General features: G+C 35.0%; 1 long non-coding RNA gene across 2 annotated transcripts; it reads left to right on the top strand.

Annotated features, from left to right (window-relative positions):
* Positions 1–17,634: 17,634 nt before the first annotated feature.
* LOC136776794 (uncharacterized) lies at positions 17,635–18,969 on the top strand. Of its 2 annotated transcripts, XR_010823160.1 has the most exons (4): positions 17,635–17,955; positions 18,055–18,204; positions 18,270–18,404; positions 18,767–18,969. It is a non-coding gene; the product is annotated as an uncharacterized lncRNA (long non-coding RNA). The 2 variants fall into 2 exon arrangements; XR_010823153.1 differs by having other exon boundaries at positions 17,635–18,204.
* Positions 18,970–26,488: the final 7,519 nt, after the last annotated feature.

Here is a 26,488-nt window from a genome sequence, read left to right as displayed (position 1 = left end):
CGGCTTTTGGAACCGATGAGCCCAGGTTCAAGGCCTCTCCGACTCTTTTTTTTTTCATTTTTTATAATTTTAGAATATTTATAGTAATCATTAATAACTTATTTGAATTGATAACAAATAAAAATTAAATTTTTATAAGAATATTTTGAGCGTAATTATGGAATATCAAAACCCCATTTTTACATATTTTTAATCTAATATGTTCATGGCAATAAAAAAACATTCTACAATAAAAAAAAAAAAAATTATTGGATGGAATCGAACTCGAATCTGAGGTTTGAAAGATGGAGGAGGATTGAAGCAGGACGAAAAGGAATTTTACTCGGCTCTTCGGCTAAACGAAAGTTAGATCGAGAGGGAGATAGAGATCCGATAAAACTATGCCGTTCTCTCTCGAACTCGATGTATAGCGAAGATGTCCGAAGCTGAGCGATGGTAACCGAAGGAGGTTGCACACGCATTCGCACCACAGTAATGGTGTATGTGCCTAACAAAGTGCTTCCCATTCGTGTCCGACAGATGGCGTTAGTGGTTTTATGGAATTTTCGACTTCTAACAAACATCAGGGCCGCCTACCGGCAAGGAATATTTTAGGACCCTGCCATGAGCAATCTCCCGTTTCATCTCTGATAACACTAATTCCAATTTTTAGCAATTAGTTTCATTAATTTATGACCGCCAGGAAAAAATTGGCAGCTACTTAAAGTTCTGACATAAATAATTTTGCAATAGGCCACCATTTTTAGATATCGAAAAATGGTTTTTATAGAAAATTCTACTAACTAAAAGACACCTTTTAGTGAACTTTCAGTAGCAATGAAGTATTTGTTATATGGTTTTTCACTACTCAAAGTTTTCTCCACTTCCTGTACTTCATTAATGATATTACAAATAAACAAAACAAATTGATTTTTTAAACCACGCCTATCTTATTGAAAATTTAATTACGAACAAGTTTTATTTGACACATTTTTTGATAAGATGAATAATAAGCGAGTTATTTAAGTTAAACCAGAAAGACACGCATTTTTCAACATTATTTTGAATTAATAATAAGCTTCCCGACCTCCTTCGTTTTGAAGACTTTAGGAGCTCTTTAAGGACGTTCTAATCTATACATAAAAAAATTAAAATTCTCTATGGCAAGAAGCGGAAAAAGTGCTATATTTTTGTGCCATTACTCCCCGACTAAAAGTAGCACCAAGTATATTAACATCCTATATTGTAAAATATAATGTTATACTTATCTAATAATTGTCGACTTCTTATGTCATTATTATTCGAATTTATTTGTCATTTCGAAAATTTAACGCATTCCCTAACATAGCAATAATTAACCTCACATTACAATTGACAGTTAACAGTAGTCGCCGGATTAATTATATCGATTACATCGATTTTATTTGATAGTTCACAAGACTGATTTTGTCGTTGAGTATAACCGGTTGGCAACACTGAGAAAAAATGACGTCATTTTCTTTAGCGGTTAACTTCAGCCCGAGACATACATTCTGGCTGGAGAAGAAGAAGATGACGGAAAGAAATTAAATTTTTCGTTATATATATAGCTAACAGATTATGAGATCTCTGGATGGCATGAACCAATTTTGATGTTTATGGTTTCAAATGAAAGCTTGTTAAAAATCAGTTTAGGAAAAGCTTTAGTTAAATCATGACAATGGATCATTCACGGAAATAAATCGGTTTGAAAATTGGGACGGCCACACTTGCTGTTTTAGTTACACGGTAGCGTCGGCGGTACTTTTATATGTACTTGCCTTCGAGACACTACCGTGTCTCTTGATACTTCTATCAATATTTACTTACAGGTTCCAAAAATTAATCGGATTAAACTGAGCAGAGAATGAGAGCGAGATGACAACATTCGCTATCTTTCTCTTAGCGGCCCAGCTGATCGACTAAACAAAAATATTGATCGAGGAGATTTTATTTGCAGGGTCATAAATTAGTCGAATTAAACTTAGGAGAGAAAGGGAGCGAGAATATAATGGTCGCTCTCCTTCTCTAGCAGCCCAGCTGATCGCCTAAGGAAGGAGAACTTTCATCGACGACTCGCGAGAGTCAGAGAGATCCGATAAGAACTATGTGAATCACGTTTGCACACCCGACATGCACCGAAGTCCACCGAACTCAGCCGATAATGGCTTTACACGCGCCTGCGCTTAAAGCACTAGCGACTCAAGCCGAGTACAGCCGACTGTCCTCACACGAACGAGACATACGATTGTGTTAATTCCCTCGAGGAGGCATGGTGGGGATACCGAATTCCCACAATTTCCCATCTCTGCTCGTGGGGACTTATAGACACAGTCATTCTTTTTAGGACTCCCCGAGGCCGCATCTCCTTTTCCCAGGTTGCCTACCCGAGTAGAATTTGTACTAGGGAACTTATCAGGACCAGTTCTGGGTATTCCCGATTATATATAAGGAACTGATGTGGATTCCACGTCTGGCCCATGTAAAGAAGCGTCACGCCCCGTTCGAAGTGAGCCTAAAGTTGAAGTATGATCAGGACCTCATGTGGAATCCCTACTTAAACCTGATAATTTCCTGACATGGGCCACACATAAACCTGATTTTGATAAATTATACATATATATATATATATACTCATTTCTTGTAAAAATTTTTCATATCACGAATTATAAGCAAATAGTAAACACAAAATATATTTTTATGTATATTATTCATATAAAAATATATTCTGTGTTCACTATTTACTTATAATTCATGATATGAAAAATTTTTACAAGAAATGGGTATTAGTAAATATATATACAATTTATCACATTCAAATTTATATTTATAACACCAAAGCTTTACACCCAGTTAGGTAATTGAAAGTCAAAATTTAAGAAAAGCAATAAATGTTACTTGATGTTTATTGGAATCGAAAAAGTAAGTACAAATTAAAGTGCATCGTAGTATAAACGTACTCTTTTTGAAGAGTTACAGTAATTTCAAAAACACAAACACGCGAGCATAAATCTATTCTATTCAAAAACTTGTATTTTTAAAATATTATACTTTAAGCAATTCCTCTAAATAATTTTTTGAACAAAACTAAAATACTTGAATTTGAAGACTCTAAAAGTTTTAAGAAATGCTGACGACGTCTTGCGCCATTTTAGTCAGTTAAGTTCTGTCTTCACCTTCCCTTTGTCCTATGAATAACTGTATGCAGAGATTAATATTCTTGCAGAATCATTATAGTGATTCCAAAAACGAAATATGTACTGCTAAGCGAGGTGTTTCACCTTCGTACTGGTGAATTCGTTAAGATGCGATTTTTCCGTGAATGTCTCACTCATGTTCCATCGCAAATACTCAATTTATATATCTTATTTATTAAAATATCCATTCCGTAATAGTACTGTGAATACTGTAATCGAATCAATACCTGAAAAAACCAAGAAAATAAGTACAAATTAAAGCACTTATTCAAATAAACATCCTTTTATTAAAAAGTTACAGTGATTTCTTACTTAGAGTTATCAACTTACTTATATTTACTTAGGGGCCTGTGTTATTCTCAACAGCCTATGGCCATCCCAATCTTTGGCATTATTGATTGTTGATCGAAGCAAATTCATGATATTTTTAGAATTATACATAAAAGTGGAATCACTATTTTTATTGCATAATAATTTAACAGTATCTATTGTAGAAAAATTAATTTTATTCCTTTAAGCATGATAAAATCTAGTATTTCTAATTATGTTTCACCTTTAATGCATGAACAGAACTTAGTTTCTTCAAATACCAATTTATCTTTAGTTTTTTTGGTAGCTGTAAACTGCATGATTAAATGTCTGCTAAAATATTTTTTTAATACTTGTGTCAAACTTCTCTGCAAATGATTAATGCTTACTAAGTAAGACATATTTTCAATCTACAATATAATTTAAATAATTAGTATTTAAATAAAACAAACAGGTTCTTTTTCAAATCAACCAGCCTGCTTAATCATTGCGAATAAGCTAAGTAAATATATTTTGATTATTATTGCATACCAGTTCTTTACGAATGTCAATGTTTTCCAATAACTGTTCTAGCTTATTAAATTCATCCATATTATCAAAGGGTATTTTAATATTATATTTATCATCAAAATATTCGCATGATGTATATATATTCAGGTTTTCATCCATTTTGCTTACAACAGAAGTCAGCTTTAGTCTTACGTATGCCATTTCATTTCTAATTTCAGTGACCGTACATTGAATTTCAGACATTTGTAGCTTATGACTTGCATACAGCTTCTGAATAACGCTCAACCAATTATCTGAAATAATTTTATTATTAATAATTAGGTAACTAGAGAAATACCATTTTATATGGTCTTATATTAAAGTATAAATACCCTTTCGGGATTGATGAATAGCTGAAAATATTAAATCATCAGGATCATTGGCTGATTCTGTTAATTAACAAGAGTTTTATTAGATTGTGTGGAATATAACTATAATTTATATTATAAGATAAAAGCATTAATTTACCTGTAATATTTCTTTTACCCTTTGTTGCATCCTCTGTACCTAATTTTCTCCTCTTACTTTCTTGTGACGTTTTAGTAGTCACAATTGAATCTTTATTTGTCAATGTTGCTTCGTTATCACTATTTATAGTATTAATAACTGATAGAGGCTCCTCAAAAATGATTTCATACTGGTCTTTAGTACCACTTATTATAGAATCACAAGAAGTAGAAGATTGGCTAACAATTGCTGTAAGTATTTGATAGTTTCAAATTTAACATACTTAATTATTTATAGTCTACTATTTCTTACTTGTAACTAAATTAGCCTGTTTCCTCTTCCTGTTGTTATTTTTGGGTAACGCTTGGTTTTTGGATTCATCATTTTCAAGTTGTGGTACATCGAATAGTTGATCTAAGTTGCTGTGTTGCAATTGATATTTTTCTTTAATATTATATACTTTTTGTTGTATTGTTTCTTCATCAGAAGTTGTGAAAGCATAATTCTTTTCATTTAATAAGTCCAATTTCCTAAGAGCATCTTCATAATTTTCTACAACAAAATAAATTAAAATAACAAAACTAACCTTGAATTTTCATTAAATTCAAATTAACTTACTAGCTTCGCCTTTGATATCAATCAAATAGTCCGGCCAATTTTGTGGGGCAGGTGCTAAATGCTGCACAAGTGTGTGCAAATTAGCCGTGCTCTCCTCGGTGTACGGTGGAGGTAAAAACTTTGTTTTGAAGTCCTCTGTATTTTTATCATAATATATCCAATGATATGGAACGATATCAATGGATTTGGTTTTTCGTCTTTTATCAATAAAACAGATAATTTTGTAATCCATGTTACAATGCCTTCTTTTTCACCGTCACGACCATTCACTGTGAATTGCTGCAGGATATAACAATTGAAGGAGCATAGCTCACACATATATATAACTTGCACTTATGCCATTGGTAAATTGTAATTTTTGAATTTTAACGTCTTACGTGGGAAATATAAATTTCACGATATTTAAAAATATAAATGTAATGTACACAAAACTTTACTCATTGATGGAGAAGTGGAATCACATACTTTTTAAGTTTTCCACTAATATTTTTAAATTGTAGTTTTATCATTTTATAAAGTATGCAATCTAATTTAACAGTTTTTACAGTGGAAGTTTCAGTTACTGACCACATATTTAGTGTTCTTGATTGGCATGGATATTCAAATATATTATCAATTGGCTTTAAAATTGTTCCACTAATATATATACAGTTGTCGTCCACTTTATTGTTCAAATAAAAAATTCTTTCAACACTGATTATGTTTTCATCTTTCAATTGCACTACATTATTTGGAGCTTTAATGGATAATACAAAATTTTTATACCTTAACTTAGTGATAGTTAAATTACTGTTTATTTTTGTTCGAAGAACACTGACCAATGGTGGCACCACAATTTTATCATTATTAATAAGCGATTCCTCATGTAATCTTCTACACAACTGGGATAGAGGTAATTTGCCACTTCTTAACATTTTCTTCATTCGTCCTAAATTGGACTCGAATGGAAATGCAGTTATTTGACTTAAATTACAACTCAAGTTATTAACATCATCTGCCATATGGATAAGGCTGTGCATATTTAAAGTTTGACTATTTTTGCCATATATTTGACAAGATATGTTGACAAAACTTTTTAAGTATAATTTTATTGTTTCGACATAGCTGACACTTATGTTTTCTGAGCACAGTATTCTGGCGGAAACATGAAAAAGTAAAAAATGCTTATAAAATTTGTCGGGCAATATATGTTTTAAAATTACTGGAAAACTATACAGCAAAAAAAAGCGAAACTCTGTGGCTTTCCACTTACTAACTTCATTTAATGTTCTTGTAGTTCTCTGAAATTCTACAGGTATTTGAGATTGCACTTCAAGAAGAAGCCTAGACATTTCTGCTTTAGCCGTACAAGATAATTTACACCTTCGATTACCTTGTAGCCAATAGTCAATTAATATCTTTTTAGTAACTCCTAAGCAACATAAGTGCATAAAGTCAAGTGGAAATTGGGTTATCATATTTAGATCTGATATCTCAATTAAAGGTGAAATACCTGTATGATGATCTGGGTACAATTGGCTGCGAAACTCTTCATTGTTTCGAAGAGTGCACTCTGTGTCAGCAAATATTGTTCGATTATCATTTCTTTCACCATGCACATGACATCTTTCACACGCATGATAACCATTGTGACCTTTTATACTTTTAACAAATGCACGAGCAGGCCTATCACATATTATGCACATAATTTTGACCATAAGCACACTTCCTTCCACTTTAATTCCATTAGTTATTAAAATGTTTAGTTCATTAACAAATTTGGTAAAATATTGATTAATATTTGCAGGTTTACTGGCACCAATGTATACAGCTACTGTGAATACTTTGTAAATATCAATCTTTGTAAATATCTTACATAATATTGGCCATGCACTTTTGCTGCTTGACTCGAATAGGGGAAGTCCATCCACATGAAACTGTAAAAGTATAATTTTATCAGGGTGTAAATCAGGGTTAACTATTTTTTTCAGGTGTTCAGTCATGCCAAAGTATACAAATTGACCATTATCATTTTTCACTGGATCATTAATTATTTCTATTTTATAAGTAGCCTTATAAGTTTGCAATAAAGTCTTAGTACATTTTGGTAATCCTGGTACAAGTTTTTTCCTTAAAATGGCTAACAGATCATCAGCTGCTTTTTGAGAAACATTATTATTAATAATCCATCTTTTTATTTGCTCCACCTCATCATTGTCATCATCATCACTGCTACTTTGCTCTTCTGCAAAAGTTGGTAATTCATTGTGCTCATCACTCATACTCTCATTTGTATCAGTGTCATCATTATTATTGCTCGATTCATTATTTTCGTTAATAAAGTCTTCTACATCTTGCATATCACGGGAATTGTCACTTTCACTAACTGTCCCTCTAACACTGCTACTATTTGTATCACAGTCTTCATGCAATCTTAATTTTTTTCTACAATTACGATATCTTTTAGATCGTAAAGCACTAAGTAATCGCTTACTCTCCATTTTTCGTCAAAGATGCAACCGTAAAAACAGAAGATAAATTGAAATTATCAACTGCCATTTCTTTAATACGCAAGGTGTTCGTGGGCCGAACCGATCGTCAATTTAAGGGTACTCATATCGAGGAACATATGAGGAACAAATTATATATTCCCAACATGCTTAGTTAGGGAATCCCTATTTCAGCCAAATCAGGCATTTACAGAAATATTCCTTGATTTTTACAATAAAGGTAGCCATATTCTTTAATGATATGGGCCTTATAAGGAAATCCTTATCAGGAAATCCTTAATTTAGCCAGATCAGGCCCTGATGGTACGTAAGGAGTTCCCTATACAATTTCTACTCGGGTAGATTATTTTGCATGGCTCTGCCTTACTTCCCAGGACAACCTGGAAATCGTTTCCTGGAGCGCCGAGCTTTTCATCCGGGCCTTTGCCTGTCAACGGGGTCTATCCTTGACGTTAGCTATAATCCACTCGTGAGCCTATCTCACGAGACGGTAACTTAGGGATTAATAATATCCACTATTCTGTAGCTTTTGTTCTTTATTCGGTATCTCGTATACGTAACGAGGAACTTCGTTACAAAGGAAAGCACCTATAGTCTACGGTAAATGGGTCGGCGAAACTTTACCTACGCTATTTGGGCATTTTACGAGACAATGTTGGCTACACTGAATTAATGTATAGTATGACTAGAAAATAAGTGGAATAAGTAGATAAAATCATAATAACAGGACAAGATAATTTTCAATTGTGTTTATATACTGTATGTACGACAGTCACACAAGAATTAAGGTTAAAATATTATGAATTAAAATAAAATTGAGAGTGTTCAAATGTGGTAGAAAAATATTCTTGAACAATAATAATTAATATGCTAATAGATTTATTAATTATTATTATATATTCTCATTTACATGAAATCTAACCTTTGCAAAGAAGTGAAATGTAGAGGAGTTTAAATTTCAGATAAGTAAATTGATTTAGTAAGTAATGTTAAATTTAAACAAATAGCTTTGTGATCTTTTTTATGTTAATTGTTGCAGGCTTTTTGGCAGGAGACATTTTAAGGAATACATAAAATTAATCAGATGCTACCAATTATTCCTGTCGTCCATATTAATTATGCTAGCTTAAACTACGCGCTAGAAGGTTTTAAAATGATTGCCTACCACAAATAATTTTATCACTTGCAGAAAGAGGTACAGGTTTCATCTTACGGTAGTTGTTGTCCAAATGTATTATCATCAAAAGAATCTAATAATCTTTGTATTATTGATAATGAATATCATTATGATTACCCTGAAAATTTGAAATTGTTTCATTACTTAAAACCCAAAATAGCTGTCTGTATAAAAATGGATATATTTGCATTGTAATACATTAAGCCTAACATCTTGGTCTATCACTAAAAGAAGTTATTTCTTGACTTTTAAACACTTAATTAGCTTAACTTGTTCACTGTAATTGGATCATTATTTTCATTATTAATAATGCAAAAACTGTTAGATTATGTTGATTAGCTTATCTTAAACATTATAATTTAATTGTTTGATTGAAGGGATATACGTAGGAAGCATGTCAAATAACGTTAAAGTTGGATGAGAGTCAGGAAACGTAAATTCTGCACAGCCAACTTTAAAATATAACCTAGGCTTCAGTATTCTAAAGCAAGTATCTACATTTTTCTTTTCTTTTTAAATAATACAAAGATATTATTTATTCTACAAATGCATTCAATTTCTCTAATAGGTCAATATTGAGTTCCTATGGCAAATTTCATTGAAAAATTATACATACAAGATATATGCTAATTATGTATTGCCTTTTGGTCTTAATTACATCATACTTTCACAACGACATTCCATCTACCTCTATTGCAATGCGTAGAGCAATATGACTGACAAATATATTACACGGTACAGGTTTTTGAAGTTACATACCAATCTAAACCTTCATGAAATCATAAATTTGCAGTTATCCGAATGATAATTCTGCTTTTTAATTTTTAGTTACTTCTTCTTTACTCTCTAAAATGTATTCTTTGGAAAAGTACTGCTGGTATCTACATTTTATTATTGTAATTATAGAAGGGATGTGTAAAGAAATACTATTTCTCTATTTTATGTGTCTGATTTATTTATTACTTCAAGTTTGATTTGGCTTTTATTATTAAGGTACCTGTTTTTTAGTAATACTAACTTATTTATCATATCAACTGACAAACCATTTTCAATGATTATAGTCTCAACAATCTGATCGTGTTTTTCAACTTCATCTTTATGACATTTCATGCTCTGAATTGACTTAATCATAAGATTCATCTCATTGGTTTCAATATTTGTATGTCATTGAAACTATTAATTAGATTTAATATTTCTTTATGCAGTTTATTAATATTTGTTCCCTCAAGTGCATCTAATTCCTTATATAATTGGGAAACCTCTCTATTAAAATTTATTGTTGTTTTCTTCTTTTCTCTTGAATTAATGCAGGTATTGCTTAAATTTTCTTCACTTTTGTATGATAATTTGTTTATGTAATGTGTAAAACACAATTTTAAAGGTAATTATTATGGAAAGATATGACTATTCGAAAAATGGAAGTTTATTTAAATGCAATTATTTAAGTAGTTTTCGTATTTAAATTAAAATATTACTGTTTAATATAACTTTCGTAAGAAAAAGTCGGTAATTAGAACAACATTGGAAATATATATAATTTTACTATTAATTCATTGTTATTAAAAACAAAAGGTGCTGCTTGCTTAAAAAGGAATTAATGTTGGGTCTTTTTCCGAGAATTTGATTTAATGTCCTATGATAAGACTCGCAGATATTATTTGTTCTATTCTCTAATTTATATACACTAAAGTGTTCTGGCATTATTTGGTTTAGCCAAAATGATTCACAGTAATTAAAATATTTATCAAATAAATTTGGAAATTCCAACTGCGTTTCTTCCTTTATTAAATAAAATATATGTTTGATATAACGTGCTGGTAAAAGGGCTAAAAGAGTTAATCTTTTCAATATTCTGTATCTTTCAGGATATTTTTCTTTATTAATAACTCTATTAATGAGCGATATATTTCTTGCTTTTTTTATTAATGCCTATACAAAATGTCAGATTATTCATTTATTTAACTAAATTAGGTACAATATTTAAACTAAAATATAATTTAAAGTATATAAATGTGTTAAACATACTTGTGAATAATGTAAAAAGCAATGGTTAATTTTTATTTGGGGAAAAACTGTTTTAGAAGCCATGGATAATGCATTTTCATAATCTGCCATGAATATCATATGCTCAAAATTTACAAATTTTGTTTTTAAAAATGAAAAATTTGTATGTAGTCTGTAGTTTGCTTTCTTTTCATTAACGCCCATTCACATGGAATCGCCTGCATATAGTAGCAATTAATGAAAGAAAACTGAGTACACAAATTAGTTAATTAATATTTAATAAAAGTTAACATATTTTACTTTATTAGGCACAGTGTCAGTTTTTTATCAAAATTGAAAGAACCTGCATATTTCTTTCCTTTAAATTAGAACAACTCTTAAACGTTCCATCAACAAATATTTGTGTGTTACCATTTACATTATTCAAAACATTTTTAGAATAAAATATAAAGCTGTTTGCCTCTCCATTGTTTTTAATTATTTCACATTTAATATTATCTAAATCAGTTTCATTTTCTAAAACTATGGCTAAATTTTGAAAGTTATTTTCTTTCAGTATAATATTTATTGGTCTACTCTTCTTTAACTATCTTTGCAATGTACGTCTACTTGTTATAAATTGAATAGTGTCTTTGATATGATGTTCACTATTAGACAAATTATTCAGGGTTAGCCAGATAATTCGCCTCAGAAGGCTGAGGCACGCTTGAGGTCGCGTAGTGGGGGCTATGGACGTAATTGGTCGGAGAGATCGAAGGAATGACGACTGAAGGAGGGGGGGGGGGGAGGAGCACGCTAGTCGCGTACGTCGCGACTTTGTCACTCCTATTAGTCTCTCTTTCATAAAGGCATGTTGACAAAAATCATTGGCCGCTAGCGAGAGAGGCTAACAGAAGCGAACGAGAGGCATAGTTAAAACAAAATGGCGATTGCACAAACGTAGTAACTCTCTCTCTCTCTCTCTCTCTCTCTCTCTCTCTCCTCCTTACGTATCTGTCTTGAATGAATATGACGTTCCAATTAAACAAAGAGAAGCTTCTGTCTTTCTAGTGGCTACTCATCTCAAATTTATATGGGGAAAGCTATCCTTTCCTCACCACCTTGCGGTAGATAGCAAGGTGCGTTTTTTTTAACACTCAGAAAATGTTTGCAATTCATTAAATGTTAATCATTACAACAATAAAGCTTATTTCTTGTTGTAATGATTAAAATTTAATGAATTGCAAACATTTTCTGAGTGTAAGTGGTGTAAGGTTATTCCCGTCAGTGCGAGAGGCCGCTCACACTACGGGTTTTCCCATTACCTTCGCCCGTCCTTATTCATCGGTATCAGGGCGCCAGTTGGTCAGTTGGGTGGCCAACAACCCTACGGTATCAGTTGGGTCCTTCGACCCCATTCGTTATGCATCTCATACGGCCCTGCGGCCATGCATTCGGACGGTAGCGGTAGCCAGGGTCGCTCAGTATGCCAGGTCGTGGAGAGAGGGGAGGGTTCCTTACGGAAGTCCGAGCCTCGCAGACCTACCTGCTGAGGGGCATACATTCATCCCTCACCACCCACACCCAGGTGGTGGTGAGGAGTGCGGGAACATGCGGTATCATTTGCCAAGCATAGAGCCTGCCAGGAGCGGACCACCACGGAGGCAATGTTCGCGGCCCGTCCAGCCATAGCGCAAGCCTATGGGATTACGGAGGGCACCGGGACCCATTCCAACGGGCTAACTACGCCCCTGCACAACCCACTATGCATTGGCCGGTATCCAGTCGTGACGTACGTGCAGGCTGGCCTATCGCACACGCCTCCCGTACGCGAACCGACCCATGGCTGTCTGAGTGTCGCGTCACGCGCTCACCAGCACGCACGGACACATCAGCACAGTCCCATGGTCGCGTTCCGACTGCCTGCTATGGCAGTCTGCGCACGACATTCGCGCAGCCTGCTTGACGCTCTTAACCAGCGTTCAAGCCAGACTCGATGTTCTATTTCCCCTCCTCGTGGGGACTAATAGACACTGTCATTCCTTTAGGACTCCCCGAGGCCACTTCTCCTTATCTCAGGTTGCCTGGGTTGTTTGGCATGGCCCTGCCTTACTTCTCAGGACAACCTGGACTTCGTTTACTGGAGCGCCGGTCTTTTCATCCGGGCCTCTGCCTGTCAACGGGGTCTATCCTTGACGTTAGCTATAATCCACTCGTGAGCCTATCTCGCGAGTCGGTAACGTAGGGATTAATAATATCCACTGTTCGGTAACTTTCATACTTTTTATTCGGTATCTTGCATACGTAACGGGGAACTTCGTTACAGTGTTTTCCCCGGTAGGCCTAATCCACAGTTCATTTGTTTACCTATAACTGCTCGAAATGCTTCCCTCTGCTTTGAAGACAGAATTCAGCTCTTCGAGCAATGTCGCGCGTTGCTCGGAGCACCATGTCCGCCGTGAATGTGTTGAAAGCCGCAATAATTGCTTCGCGAACTTCCATTTCAGTGCCCTCACGCCGATCTTCCACTAGACGCTTGATGTGTGCCCACAAAAAGTAGTCTAGTGGCGTCAAATCCAGTGACCTAGTTGGACAGGTGATTGGGCCACCACGACCCATCCACCTGTCCGGGAATAGCGCATTTAGTGTAGTACGTACGTTTCGATAATAATGTGCAGGAGCTCCGTCGTGCTGAAAAATCATACATTCCCGCACAGACAGAGGCACATTTTCGAGCAATTCAGGCAATTGCTCCTCCAAGAATCGTAGGTATTTTTTTCCGTCGAGCCTCGATGGGAAGAAAAATGGTCCAATCTGCAAATAAAATAAACTATATTTTTAACTTCTTTTATTGTCTCGTAAGCTTAACTAACGATTAGCTTACCACTTTATCTCCAATGAGTCCAGCCCACACGTTAATGGTCCACCGAAACTGAAATGCCCCTACTCTTACAGTTTGTGGATTGTCTGTTGCCCAATGAACATAATTTTTGCTGTTAAATATGCCATTCGGCGTAAAAGTTGATTCGTCCGTCCAAAGGATTCGGTCGGGGAAACTACTATTTCGCCTGCATTGCGCTAGGAATCCTAAATTTAAATAGAAAAATTAAAATGAAAAACAGCGAGGACAGACATTTAATTGATGCGATAAGACGACATGCGTAGGAATGAAAAGTCACGAACCCTCGCAAAAATTAACCCTTGGCTGGAAGTCTTTCGGCAACAATTGATGAACCCGCTGCAGGTGGAACGGGTGATAGTTGTTATCATGCAAAATCCTACGAACTGTAGTAGCACTTATGTGTAATGCACGGGCCAGGGTGGACGTACTCGTTCGCGGATTTTCTTTTATGTATTGCAACACTTGCTGCACCAACATTGGATCTCTTTTCCGTGATCTCTTAAATTTATCCACTGACCCTGTATGTTCAAATCGTCTTGTCGCACGTAAAATGACCTTGTAATATGGATGTCGTCGGTTTGGGAATCTTATGCTGTATATTTCCGCGGCTTTTCGCGCGTTTTTATTGGCTTTGCCATACGCGTAAATCATATCACAGTATTCTTGCCGTGTGAAAACCATAGCTGTTGCCTTAATCTCTGCTCGACTTGCACTGAGAACTTGTATTAAAATGTCAAAACATCAACATTATGCGGCAAAACAATAAGCGACTCATCGATGCTTTGTCGGATTTTAGTTCTAAGATATTAACGGTGAAATATATTTTGAGATGGAAAATGATATCTTTATTATTGTACCGACAAAGTTCCGGTGAGTCGCTTAATGTTTTGCCGCATAATGTTGATGTTTTGACATTTTAATACATGTTCTCGGTGCAAGTCGTGCAGAGATTAAGGCAACAGCTATGGTTTTCACACGGCAAGAATACTGTGATATGATTTACGCGTATGGCAAAGCCAATAAAAACGCGCGAAAAGCCGCGGAAATATACAGCATAAGATTCCCAAACCGACGACATCCATATTACAAGGTCATTTTACGTGCGACAAGACGATTTGAACATACAGGGTCAGTGGATAAATTTAAGAGATCACGGAAAAGAGATCCAATGTTGGTGGAGCAAGTGTTGCAATACATAAAAGAAAATCCGCGAACGAGTACGTCCACCCTGGCCCGTGAATTACACATAAGTGCTACTACAGTTCGTAGGATTTTGCATGATAACAACTATCACCCGTTCCACCTGCAGCGGGTTCATCAATTGTTGCCGAAAGACTTCCAGCCAATGGTTAATTTTTGCGAGGGTTCGTGACTTTTCATTCCTACGCATATAGTCTTATCGCATCAATTAAATGTCTGTCCTCGCTGTTTTTTATTTTAATTTTTCTATTTAAATTTAGGATTCCTAGCGCAATGCAGGCGAAATAGTAGTTTCCCCGACCGAATCCTTTGGACGAACGAATCAACTTTTACGCCGGATGGCATATTTAACAGCAAAAATTATGTTCATTGGGCAACAGAGAATCCGCGAACTGTAAGAGTAGGGGCATTTCAGTTTCGGTGGACCATTAACGTGTGGGCTGGACTCATTGGAGTTAAAGTGGTAAGCTAATCGTTAGTTAAGCTTACGAGACAATAAAAAAAGTTAAAAATATAGTTTATTTTATTTGCAGATTGGACCACTTTTCTTCCCATCGAGGCTCGACGGAAAAAAGTACCTACGATTCTTGGAGGAGGAATTGCCTGAATTGCTCGAAAATGTGCCTCTGTCTGTGCGGGAATGTATGATTTTTCAGCACGACGGAGCTCCTGCACATTATCATCGAAACGTACGTACTACACTAAATGCGCTATTCCCGGAAAGGTGGATGGGTCATGATGGCTCAATCACCTGGCCAACTGGGTCACCGGATTTGACGCCACTAGACTACTTTTTGTGGGCACACATCAAGCGTCTAGTGGAAGATCGGCGTGAGGGCACTGAAATGGAAGTTCGCGAAGCAATTATTGCGGCTTTCAACACATTCACGGCGGACATGGTGCTCCGAGCAACGCGCGACATTGCTCGAAGAGCTGAACTCTGTCTTCAAAGCAGAGGGAGGCATTTCGAGCAGTTATAAGTAAACAAATGAACTGTGGATTAGGCCTACCGGGGAAACCACTTACACTCAGAAAATGTTTGCAATTCATTAAATTTTAATCATTACAACAAGAAATAAGCTTTATTGTTGTAATGATTAACATTTAATGAATTGCAAACATTTTCTGAGTGTTAAAAAAAACGCACCTTGCTATCTACCGCAAGGTGGTGAGGAAAGGATAGCTTTCCCCATATAAAATTGAGATGAGTAGCCACTAGAAAGACAGAAGCTTCTCTTTGTTTAATTGGAACGTCATATTCATTCAAGACAGATACGTAAGGAGGAGTGAGAGAGAGAGAGAGTTACTACGTTTGTGCAATCGCCATTTTGTTTTAACTATGCCTCTCGTTCGCTTCTGTTAGCCTCTCTCTCTAGCGGCCAATGATTTTTGTCAACATGCCTTTATGAAAGAGAGACTAATAGGAGTGACAAAGTCGCGACGTACGCGACTAGCGTGCTCCCCCCCCCCCCCCTCCCACAGTCGTCATTCCTTCGATCTCTCCGGCCAATTACGTCCATAGCCCCCACTACGCGACCTCAAGCGTGCCTCAGCCTTCTGAGGCGAATTATCTGGCTAACACTGTATATGTACAATTAAAATTGCATGCAGATATTAATGACTATCATAATATATATAGGTATAAAACCTTATAATTTAATTATAAATTATATTATTACTAAATACCTAATGTTTTTCCCAATATTATACAATTCCTTTGCCTTCATATTATTGTTATCAATGTTTATTGTTTTATAAAATATGGATTTTTTATTCCCAATTTTGTCTGGAGCATGATTGTGCTCTTTAGCAGCAGGAGAAAATTGATCTTTATGATAGATCAAGAGACACGGTAGTGTCTCGACGGCACGTACAGAAAAAAGTAGATAATGACATGTATATACGGCCGTCGAGGCACTACTCTCTTATACAGCAAGTTTGGCTGTCCTAATTTTCAAACCGATTTTTCTTTGTGAATAATCCACTATCATGATTTAAGCAAAGCTTTTCTTAAAATGGTTTTTAACGAGCTTTTATTTAAGCCCATAAACATTAAAATCGGTTCACGCAATCCAGAGATCTCATACTCTGTTAGCTATATATATGCCGAAGTTGAAATTCTTCTCCTTCCTTTCTGTATGTCTCGGGCTGATCTGTATGTCTCGGGCTGAAGTTGACCGCTTCTGTATGTCTCGGGCTGAAGTTGGCTGCTATATTCACCTGCTATATTCAATACCGGCATAACCCTAAATTTCGATCGATTTCGATAGAACTGTCAAAATCAAAATTACTCTGTTGGGATAAAAATAGTATGATATAATTCAAAGTGTAGATAATTAAACAAACTAAAGGAATAAATACATGAAGGAGTCTGATGGAGAATCAGATAAGTAACACAACATTGTAAAATATATTAAAATTTAATATTTTGTGGTACTTTGTGGGATTTTATTTCAGGTTATAAATAAAATATTTTCCTTGTATGCACCTCTGATTTGAAGTCATACCAGTGTCAAATGCTCTAACAATTCTTGGAAATACCCTGTTATTGAAGAATGTAGATTAACGAAAATTGTAAATGAAACAGAAGGATGAGGTTGTTACGTTCACTCATAACCAACACACATGGTAGTGTTTCAACAACAATTAACATAAACGTTTTTAAGAAAAGTAAGTACATTGTGAAAAAAATTAGTTTAATTAAAGCAAAGTTATATACAAGGTATCCTTTCATAGTTTGCAATTTGATACCAGACCAGTGCCAAATGCTATAACAATTCTTGGAAAAATGCAAGCACCAAAAAGTACTACCATAGTTAAAGAGGAATCAGTTACAGTTCCAGTGGATATTACTACTTTTTATAATAAAATAGATAATGAAGATAGTGCTGCCATGTGTTGCTGGAAAACAGAGCTTTGGTTTAATGCAACTACGGAGTACTGGTTGAGCAATGGAAACAGTAGTTTGAAATGTGATTAACTGTTGATGACTCAATGATATGTCAATTTACTAGCGAAAGAAAAAGATAAGCCAATTGTTCATTATCACATGGTAAAGTATGTGTAACTCATTCAACCGCTTAAAATGTATGTAATTAAAAATTAATTGTTTATTTATTTATTTTTTAATTCAGCTCAAGCATGTATTAAAATATAACAATTACTTTGTTGAGTCTCTCTTTCCAGATGTACTTCAAAGGTTATTGAAATACCCTGTTATTCAAAAATGCAGGTTATTGCAGATAAAACAGATAAGGATAATCTTGTTACATTCACTCATAATTAAGACACACGGTAGTGTCTCAATAGCTATAAACATAAACATTTTCATGTAAAGTAAGTACATTGTAAAAAGAATTTGTTTAATTAAAACAAAGTTATATATAGGCATTATTTCATAGTTTGCAGTTTGATGCCAACCAGTGCCAAATGCTATAACAATTCTTGGAAATACCCTGTCATTGGAGAATGCAGATTAACAAAGGTTGTAAATGAAACAGAGAAGGATGAGGTTTAAACATATGCTAAACATCCAGGTATGGAAATCAATAACAAAATTCATGTTTAAATTTTTCTTTTCTTTAAACTCATATGGATTTCAACTGTCCGATAGGTTATATCATATATAGAAACAATTTTCCATGAGACAATAAATCTTTCTTATTACTACGATTAAAGAAAAGCAGATAAATATTTTCTAATCGTTATTTAATATTCAATTATAATATAAAAAAGTATTAAAACCATATATTTACCTACGCTTCCCCAATCAGAATAGAAAGAAATTATTATTATTACCAAAAAAATTATTCAAATTTAATTTTTTATAAGAATAACATTGATTTTTATAATATAATATGTAATATATCTTTTGGTACTTAGTGAGATTTTATTTCAGATTGATTTACAATAACATGTTTATTGTGTCATTGTGCAGGGTTAAGCTGTAATATTTAATACAAGAAGTCAGAAATGATTCCAGTTTACCATAGAAAGAGCCATAATGCAAAGTTAATGTTGAGAGTTAAACCTAAGGAAAAGGTGGAGAAATTAAAAAATTAATTTGGAAGCCAATTTTTAATAGCGAAAGGCTTGCAGGTGATTTTGGGCATAAACCCTTTGAAATATGTAAGTCAATTAAATCATAATTTTAATGATAACGTCATCTAGAAATGAAACAATGAAAAGAAGTCATCATATTAATATTTTCCATGCAATAGAATTTACAGTGAATAACTTTGCGAAACTGAAAGCAGTATATCCACAAAAGAGTGGCTTCCATTGTATAAATTGGTGTATTTCCTAGTTTATATTTGTAAGAGTTTATTTCAATCCTGGATAATTTAGAGGGAAAAGGTAATTTAGGATAATGATAACTCATTCGTGCTCATTCTCACTCTCTTTATTGAGTGCGTCCTCACAGTACACACGCTACCTCAGCACTCCCGCTTCTGGCCCTGTGCCTCCTTCTCCAAATTGGCCAGACTACGTACATCTAATCAATGTCTAGACCACCAAAGTCAGTCAAATTTTCAGTCTCACAGATCGGCCTTTCTGACCTTAGTTCGTCCCGAACTAATTTTATTAGTTTACATTGTTAATTCCAACTGAATAACTTCGTACCTATTTACATTCGTAGCCTAAAACAAGTAGTTAGATAGCATTTATTTTGGCTACCTTTACAGTTTAAAAGGAGTATTATGTCCCTGTTGCCATAAGCGCATGTTGGCCGCTTCCCATACACCATGATATGGCCGTTGGGTGGTTTGATGGTTCTCAACATCCGCTACTATATACCTATCGTTTCTTAGTACTCTAACTACTCGATAAGGTCCTTTGAATCGCGGAACTAGCTTATGCGGGGCACCTGGTGTGCTTATAAAATTTTTTATCATAACATAATCGTTCTCGCAATACTTTCGTGCTGGTTTGCGCTTTTGATCAAAATACTGCTTATTATATTTCTGGGACGTTTCGATTTTGTTAGCTGCTTTAGATCTCATGAGGTTGAGATTCTGCACTCCAGACGTTACTTCTTCTTCTAGATATTTTTCAATCGCGTCATGGACTTTGCCTCTTTGATTTAACCCAAACAACAATTTTGCCGGTGTTTCGCCAGTTGATTTATTCACGGAGTTATTTAATGCGAATTCAACCTCGCCCAAAGTTTTATACCAGTAACGACCAGAGGAATTGTCAACTAATTTAGCCATCATAGGTCCAATCACTCTGTTTAGTCTTTCTACCTGCCCGTTTGCCTTTGGGGAGCCTACTGCCACCTGTACATGATAGATATCATTTCCTTTTATAAATTGACTAAATTCAACAGAGGTGAAGCAGCTACCCCGATCGGTTATAATACATTTTGGTTTGCTATAATCGGTAAAATAACGCGACAACCAATCGATCACTTCTTTAGTGGAGGTCGTTTTAGTAGAATATAACTTAGTGAATTTTGTAAACGAGTCAACTATTACTAATATATACTTTTTCACCATTCTTTCCTTTTCAATTGGTCCATAATGGTCTACATGGATTATCGAAAAGGGTACATTCCCCTTAGGAAGGTTATTCAAGAAACCTTCTTGCCTACCACTAACTGGGTTGAAAGCGATACACTTCAGACAATTTTGTATATACAATTTTAAGAGGTCGCGCATATTAGGGAACCAGTAAATAGTTTGGATCGCATTACAAGTTTTCTCTATTGATTGATGCCCCAGCTCATCATGATATTTGTGCATTACCTGGGTAATCATATTTTCTGGAACATAGAATAGCAACTCGTTACCCTTTTTCCGGTAAATCAGTCCATTTCGCATTTCAAATAGTGGGTGATTAGATTTTTCTAACGTGATTTTAAGTTTATTAATTTTCTCATCTTTGCTCTGGCTTAAGATAAGATTCGTCTCGAATGGATTGTCTTCGATAGCAAGTATATTAATTGCCCTACTCAAAGCATCCACGTGTTGCATTTTAGACGCGTCCCGATGCTCAATATCAAAATCATAGTTTTGGAACTCTAGAGCCCATCGCGCTATTCGAGGATTCATTTCTTTTTTATTCAAGGTTAACTTTAACGCATTGCAGTCAGTCGCTACCTTAAATTTAATTCCATGCAGGTAAATTCTAAATCGGCGTAGCGCGTAAACAACTGATAGAGTCTCGAGCTCAAAGCTGTGGTATTTACTTTCAGCTTCACTAGTTCGCATAGAGAAGTAAAAAACGGGATGCAGTTTACGGTCAAGCTTTCGTTGTAGTAGGACCGCCACAAATCCATGGGAGCTCGCATCGCAATGAAGCTCTGTTTCATTGTGCGGGTTATAAATTGCTAGAAGAGGTCTCTTAATAAGCATGGTTTTAAGCTTTGTAAACGCCTGCATTTCGCTTTCCCCAAACTGGAACAACGAATTTTTTTTTATTAAGTCATACAAAGGTTTTGCGATTACCGAGAAGTTTTCGATGAATTTCCTAAAATAGGAACACATACCGATAAACCGCTGGACACCACGTACGTCCTGTGGAACGGGATATCGAACGATAGCCTCCACTCCTTCCTGAGTAGGGCTAATTCCCGAACTGGATATGTGATATCCTAAATATTCTAATTCAGTGCACAAAAATTTGCACTTGTCGAGACGTAGATCTATTTTGTTTGCGACTAATACTTTAAAAACCTTTTCTAAAATTTGAAGCTGCTCTTCTAGTGTTTCGGTGGCGATTAAGAAATCATCGATATATGCTATCACTTGCCCTTCACGAATAAAATCTTTCAAAACGTGATTTATCCATTGCTGAAATTCTGTTGGCGCTCTTTTTAATCCAAAAGGCATTCTTATATATTCATACTGTCCCAATGGTGTAATAAATGCAGTGAACTTTATCGATTCCTCGGACACTCTTAAGTGGTGAAACCCATCTTTTAAATCAAGGATTGTAAAATATCGTTTATTATAGAGCATATCAATTTGATCCTCTATTAGCGGTAGGGGATAATTGTGATGCTCCAAATATTTATTTAACGTCCGATAATCGACGCACATCCTTGTCTCACCCGTTTTTTTCTTTACTAGGACAATAGGTGATGAATACTCAGACTGACTAGGTCTAATAATACCCTTCTCTAGCAATTGGTCCAGAATATTTTGAACACATATTTTCTCTGAATAGGACAGCCTTCGAGGTTGCGAATGGAAAGGTTCATGTTTCTTTAATACTAACTTTACCTCCGCCCTAATTTCCGGTTCCACAGGTCGTATTGGCTTAACATATTTTCCTAAAAATATTTCCCTCAGTTTCTTTTGAGTTGTATAATCGATGTCCGGGTTAACTATTAGCATCTCTGTTTCATCTTTAGAATCATACATGTCAATGCTCATTACCTCGTGAATTTCCTGTTCATGCGTGTCGACTGCAACTAACCCTAAACTCATTTCCCTCAGTGCATCTCTACCTAATATAACCGGCGTTGACATAGTATAATCAGGTACTACTCGTAGTTTTATTTTCTTTCTCGAGCCCTCTCCTATTTTTATTTTTACATACACTAGTCCTAAAACAACTAAACTGCTGCTATTAATTCCCTTAAATCGGTTACATTCATGGTCCGCACGCTCAATCATACCACTTGGAACATATTGCAGCTTTATAAAGCTCACAGGACTACCTGTATCCAACAAAGTATACAATTCAAGTGAGCGCTCGTTAATATCTTCCTGCAAGACATAGACAAACTTTTTGTAATACGCATCGTCCTGTCCATTCTCTTCAACGTTGCCCACTTGATCCGTTGTACTTGGCCTAGAAGGACAGCTTCTGGATAGATGTCCTGGTTGTCCACAAGTGAAGCAGGTAAGTTTTCCTTCCCCCAGCTCTGGACATGCTGATTTGATATGCCCATCCTTCTTACAGTGAAAACATCTCCGCATGCTGTTAACCTTGGCACCTTCCGTTCCTTTCCCGTCTTTGTTGGCGGTAGAGCTAGTATGACTTTTCCCTTGGAGCTTATTGTCTTTTACTGATTTTAGTACCACCTTTTCGAAGGCTTTAAAGAAATCTTCCTTATTGGCAAAAGTTTGGACTCTCGCTTGATTTCGTAGCATTTCATCAGGTATTCCTTCTGTTAAATATTCGACTATTTCCTCCTCCGGGATAGGTACTCGATTGCCCAAGGTTACTTTTTCATGAAAATAATCTGCAAAGTTTTCACCGGATTTCCAATGTCTATTTTCGAAGATCCTTCTTAACGCAAGTCTACTAGGCTGATTATTATACATTTTGTTCATTTCTTGCATTAACTGATTAAAATTCAATTCAATGTGTTCTGGCCTAGATTGAAACCAGTCTAATGCTGGGCCTTTGAGTTTTGATCCTGCCAACATTAAAATGGAATGGTCGTTCAATTTATACGTCGTCTTCACCAACTGCAGCTGCTTCTCCCATTTCCAATATGTACCCTGGGCTCCGTTGAAATCGCTAACGAAATCTGTTAACAGTTTCAAATCTGGTCTGGGTGCATCTCTAGAGGAACTACGACGCGCCCTTTGTGGCTCTTCTGTCTGCCTAGTAGACCTCCACATTTCTAATTCGCGGTTTGCCAGGTCCAGTTCGCGTCGTAACAATTCCTGCTCCCTATGTGCTATTGCTAGTTCTCGTCTCACTAGATCGGTTTCGCTATCATCCCGTACATTCTGACTTACCGGCATATTATTCGCCGTAGTGTAAGTGTGTGGTTCGCTTATTAATCCATTCTGCTCCTCGTCTTCCTCTCCTCTCCATTCTCCACTAGGGTCTGCTACTTGCAATCGTGCAATTAGCTCTGCTTTATTTCCGCTTGACGGAAGTTTTCTTCTTTGCAATTTAGACTTTAGCTCAAGTACAGTGAAATCGCTTGGCTCCTTCATTCTAAACAAATTTATCTAACGTATGTACTCCGTTTCGTTTGACCTTCTATAGTCGTAGTTGCTCGATAGATCAGCGTTCTTATTGAGTTGAATTTGTAGGCCAATGCCTTCTCAGTTTTGAACTTGCTGTTATTGTTTATGTTTGAAGGTTGTCTCTTTCCACTGTATAGAAACGTTACACATTGGTTATCTACACTATGGTAAAAGCCGTTACTGTTTCTCCACCTGTTCACTCCTTTTGAAATTTCGATCGCCCACGAAATTCACACTTACCCACCACTGTACTCGCGAACCGAAAACAAAATCTATCATAAAATCTAACCGCATTAACTAGTTATACGCTGCTTCTATTATGCTCGATTTTTATGACAATTCCAACCAACTTTTCCACTTCGCGATACACGGCTGGTCCCGAGATTCCGACCGCTTCGATTTCAAAGTCTTGTTACAGGTATAGATCACGATCCCACTTCTGATTTGTAAGAGTTTATTTCAATCCTGGATAATTTAGAGGGAAAAGGTAATTTAGGATAATGATAACTCATTCGTGCTCATTCTCACTCTCTTTATTGAGTGCGTCCTCACAGTACACACGCTACCTCAGCACTCCCGCTTCTGGCCCTGTGCCTCCTTCTCCAAATTGGCCAGACTACGTACATCTAATCAATGTCTAGACCACCAAAGTCAGTCAAATTTTCAGTCTCACATATTAATGAAAGGAAAATATAAATGGTACTAGTGTGCTGGAGAAAGTGCCATAATTCAAAGTTGATATTGACGGTAACAGCTAAGAAAATGATGGATAAATATGAGCTAATTTATAAGAAAATCCTTAAGAGTGAAGTGCTTGCAGGTGATTTTAGGCATACAACTTTGGAATTAGAAATCACATAGTTGATGAAAATTATAATAAATTTATGTAGATGTGTAAATATGAATAGAATTCATGATTGCAATATTTTACATGTGATCAGGCATATGGTGAATAAAATTAGGAAACTGAAAGCTGTATATTTAATAAAGAGAGGCATCCATTGTATAAATTGGTGTATTTCCTAGTTTATACTAATGAAGGGAAAATATAAATGGCACTAGTGTGCTGGAAAAAGTGCCATAATTCAAAGTTGATGTTGAGGTTAACAGCTAAAAAAGTGATGGATAAATATGAGTTAATTTATAAGAAAATCCTTGAGAGTGAAGTGCCTGCAGGTGATTTTGGGCATACAACTTTGGAATTAGAAATAACATAGTTGATGAAAATTATAATAAAATCATGTAAATGTGTAAATATGAAAGGAATTCATAATTTCAATATTTCACATGTAATAGAACATACAGTGTGTAACTTCAAGAAACTGAAAGCAGTATACCTAAAAAACATAGACTTCCATTGCATTAACTGGTATATATTTTACAGTTTATATTAATGAAAAGAATATATAAATGTCACTAGTTTACCAGGGAAAGAGCCATAATGCAAAGATGATAGTGAGAGTAACACCTAAGAAAAAAGTGGATTTAAAGGTAAATTTAGAAACAAATTTTTGAAAGCGAAAGGCTTTAATGTGATATTGGGTATATGATGTTGAAAATATAACTCAAACAGTCATTGAATCCTATGTTAAATGCCTCTAAAAGTGTAATTATGATAAGAACTCATCATTGTAATAATTTGTATTATATTTAATAGATTAATAAATTAATATCTCGAATTGAAGCTTTACATTATGGAACGATGAGAACATTGGAAAATGTTTTATTAGATTGAATTAGTTAAAAGAATTTTTAGTTTTAATTCCTATATTCTTACAAAACGTTATAAGATCCCACAAAAAACAAGCTTTGCTTGTAAAAAAAGGACGGCAAGTACATAAGTCGTATCTAGTATGATTAATATATAGTAATATAAAATATTTTAATTAAAAAAAAGTAGTGAAATCCAAATGTTAGGCAAGTATAAATTTTTTCCATGGCGAAAATTGAAATTTAGAAAAAAGTAAATAGTAATACAAAAATTACTTGCCGGGCCCGTAATATTCATGTGTAAGTTGCTATCTTGCAATATAAGCATTGCTTCTCGTAAGTTAAAAATGTGGCTATTTAATACGATTGCATACAACGGGCCTGGCAAGTAATTTTTGTATTACTATTTACTTTTTTCTAAATTTCAATTTTCGCCATGGAAAAAATTTATACTTGCCTAACATTTGGATTTCACTACTTTTTTTTAATTAAAATATTTTATATTACTATATATTAATCATACTAGATACGACTTATGTACTTGCCGTCCTTTTTTTACAAGCAAAGCTTGTTTTTTGTGGGTCTTATGTGCTGGGCAGTTTAATTTTTTATATTTTATGCAACTTAGATGTCTAAATTTAAACAAATAAATACTTTATAATAAAGCTAGAATGTTAATGTTAAAAAATGTAATATACAAACAATTTATCATTTCTTCTGCCTTTAATAAAAAATCGATGATTATCGAAAATCCACAATTTCCTTTCAGCTTTTCCTGACATTGTGTAAACAAATATTTTAACAGAGTACTAATATGAATCGTTATTTATTCTAGATCTTATTCCAATAACTGTTATAAATATCAAGGTTAAAAAGATAAACGATTATTAACAAAAACCGATCTCTTGATGTGTAAATCGATATTAAACACATACACACTTATACACTGCAGAGAATAAAGAGGAAATACAGGT

The sequence above is a fragment of the Prorops nasuta genome, unplaced genomic scaffold, assembly GCF_024137725.1.
Source record: "Prorops nasuta isolate Cenicafe-Biocafe unplaced genomic scaffold, Cenicafe_Pnas_1.2 PNAS00001, whole genome shotgun sequence".
NCBI lineage: Eukaryota > Metazoa > Arthropoda > Insecta > Hymenoptera > Bethylidae > Prorops > Prorops nasuta.
Note: the sequence above shows the minus strand (reverse complement) of the source record. Positions and strands in the feature narration are given on the sequence as shown.